Genomic DNA, 3,868 nt, shown 5'->3' with positions numbered 1-3,868 from the left:
ATATATATATATATATATATATATATATATATATGTATATTTAAAAAGCGCTGTATACAATTTTTAGAACGTCGTTAAAGTTTTCTATGTATAATATATTTCGTCATTCGCGTTTTAATTACGAAATTTACATATTTGTTTCAAACAAAATCGACGCTCAAAACTATTCTTTTCTTCTGGTCATTTCAAAAAATTTTATCTAATTTCTTCCATCCGATTCTAAAATAATCTTTTTTTTTTCTTTTTGTATATGTATAATATCAAGAAAGTTTCGTTGAAATTGTAGAATATTAAGAATTGAATAAATGCCGTAGAAAATTGCACCCTGTTGTTCTCAGAAATTAAGTACCGTAGTAATATTAGCGAACGAGACCGATTCGCTTAAAAAATTCGTTTCCCATACTGTTTTATATCGCAAAACGTATGAGCGCGTATTTCATGCGTATGTTGAAATGTTATATGTATAGTGGCTGCTCGATCGAGGGATAATGTAATCGTTAATTGCAAATTTTCTTCGATGATTCTTTTTTTTAATGCCTATTAGCAGAAAGTATGAGTAAAATGAAAATAATCTTTCTTCTTATATCGCAATTTTGTTTCCCTCGTTCGTTTATGTAGGTACGCTAGTAAAATTCTGTTAAATTCGTTACCAGACTCGGGAAAAAAATAGCATTCGAAATAGAAATCTTTGCATATTATATTTTTTTATAATATTTTTTTTTTTTTTTATACTTTGATTGATATTTATTTTTTAACAATTTTTTTCAAAAAAAAACAATATAGAAAAATGATTAATAGTAAATTCTTTACAAATTTTAATGCAAAAAAAAAGAAAATAATAATAATTTAATGTTTAAATTACTGAAAAAAAATGTTCAAATCTTTATCAAATGTTAAATAAACGGTTTAGCTTATCGCTTATTATTTTCTATTACAAATACTATCTTTATTCAGTTCCTTTAATTGTTAGCGATAAATAATATCATGATCCATCATCATCATGAAACAAAGAGGCATTATCATGGTGCATCATCGATCGACTCGAAATGACAAGAATTGTACTAACGTGACATTAAACTATAGTGATAAAATATTAATAATATTAATAATAATAATAATGATAATAATAATAATATTAATAATAATAATAACAATAATAATAATAATAATAGTAATAATAATAATTAATAATAATAATAATAATAATTAATAATAATAATAATAATAATAATAATAATACAAATCGTAGAGTAATCATAGCGACATAACAATTAATATGGTGCGCATTATAAACTAATATGTGGCATAGGAATATTTTCTCTTGAAATATGCAATTCTGATCGTGAGTATGAAAGTTTAAAATGGATGGTAAATGTGTATCACCGTTAGCTTCGATCGTTATATCTCTTCGAAAGAGTACAATATAACAACATTTAAGAACCATATAAGAAAGATATAAGCGTGGAACTTTTTCATATTTTCCTAATGTTCAATAAGATTGCACAATTAGTCTCTCCTCTATGTTACAGTAAAAGTTGGATACGTATCAAGATTATTCACAATATAAATGCTTGATAATCGTTCCTATCACTGGGAGGAATTTTTTTTTTCTTTTTTTTTTAAAATATCACGAAACGAACGAATATTTAATAGATAATTGGATAATTGTTTTAATAATTATCCTCATCCTTTGGGATGATTCTCTTTTGAAATAAATAATCTTTGAAATAAATAATCTTTGAAATAACGATTATCATATATTTATTTTTCACTCGTCTTATTATATATTCTTTATATTTTACAAAATTTACGAAGAAAATTCCCGTATAGATTTATGATAAAAATTCAATATTACTATTCCATAAATGTAAATTTTATAAATCTCGATTCTTAAATTCAATTCATCCATGTTATATTTATCTTAATCTTTTTGGTCTTTTCTCTCTCTCTCTCTCTTTCTACTATCTTTCCCCTAATATTGAAGAGAATATTATAAAGAAGAGAAATTCTAAACTCCACGTTATTAATTTTATACGTAGTTTTCAGCAAACAAGCGTCTCGATCTCTTGGATTTTCGATTTAGATTTTCGAGCAATTATCCAACTTTCACTGTTCTATAACAGAACACAGAATATAAATTAGAGCTATACGTATATAAAAATTCTAAAAAAACGAACAGAAATCGATCCCTTAAAAGGTTTTAACGTCGCGATAATTTAATTTCGTTTCTTACATACGAAAGGAAGTTCCCGCATTTGAGACTCATCATTGTAAGACAATACAATTTCCGTTTCTCGCGTCACTCGTGTCTATTATTTAATCGTATGCTTATGTACGTGTGCGCATAACAAACTCGTCGTGCACGTCGTACGTGTCTTTGTGTGTTTGTACATTACATCCGGATTAACTGTACACAGCCAATTATTTCTTGGATATCGCAGGTGGAAGAAACATATATTCGTGACAAACGTCTTAACGTCTTAACGTGTAATCATATTTTCGAATATTTTTTTTTTTTTTTTTTATACCTATTAGCTGCCATTCGAAATTTTTAAACGTATTTTTCGCATATCTCGATTCTGGAACAATGATTCTTGAAAAATCATTGAATTCGTGAAAAATATGGATTTTCATTCTGTGAAATTCTATGCTATTTAATGTAATAAATAATAAATAAATATCACTATTCGAAACTGAAAAGAAGCTGAATGATTCGTTATATGACTTGTAAAGAAAGTTGAACAATTATTCGAAATGTAAAAAAATTAGTTCCAATTGATTTGTGAATTGAATTCATCGAGATCCCTTCTCCCTGAGTTTAATAAAATCACGGAAACTCATCAAAGTATGATATATATTTTAAAAAAATGATTTAAGATCAAACGTAGAAATGTTCAAATTTTTTTCAAAAAGAAATATAATTTTTATATCGATTGCTTTCAATCGTCGTAATTCTTTATTTTTTAAAGCTCGATCTTTAAAAATAATTGAGTTATTCGAAAAAAAAAAAAAAAAAATGAAATCTTCTAAATTTTCAAAAACGGTAATCTAGAAAAACAAAAAATTGAATTTTTTTTCTCTCCTTTTATTCAATTAGATATAATTGGCTGTGTGACCACTTGAATGGAATATAATGTACTTCGTAATATATATACTTCGTTACATTCATTTATCTACATATGCATATATTATTTCTTACGTTCTCTTTCTTTAGACGATATACACGCACAACCGCGGTGCGTGCATACACAACACAATGCAATTGCATACAAATGCGTATGCAAAATATGGTCACTTATAAAATTCTTTCAATTAGAAAATATATTTCTATATATATATATAATATATATGTATGTATTATAGATAATTTTGCGTATGTGTGTACATATACATAATATATACTACATATAGAAACATAACTCAAGTATATATATATATATATATATACACTCTTTTCATTTATATATTTATTTTTATGGTAATTTATGGTACTTAGTTAATCGCGTATGCTTGGAAATCCTTAGTAATTTCTTAGTACTGTGTGATGAGAAAAAAAAAAAAAAAAAAAGAGAATTCAAAAAGAAAAAGATTCGAATGAACATGTTATTGTTATTGATAGAAAATAATTCTTCAACGTTAGATGAATATCGAAGGCATTATCAATTACTAAGGATTCAATTAAACATATCACTTTCTCCCTTAAACATTAATCGTATATTACGTCAAATATGCTGGAAGCTTCACATACACACACACATACACACAGATGCAAGATTCGCTTGTATTTAAATTCCGATCAAGTTCATCAAATATTTCAAATATTTTTCTTGCATGCATGATTTAAGTAAAGATAGTAAGATCGAAAATG

This window comes from Apis dorsata, unplaced genomic scaffold (assembly GCF_000469605.1).
Source record: "Apis dorsata unplaced genomic scaffold, Apis dorsata 1.3 scaffold_137, whole genome shotgun sequence".
Lineage (NCBI taxonomy): Eukaryota > Metazoa > Arthropoda > Insecta > Hymenoptera > Apidae > Apis > Apis dorsata.
This window is presented reverse-complemented; position numbering follows the sequence as displayed.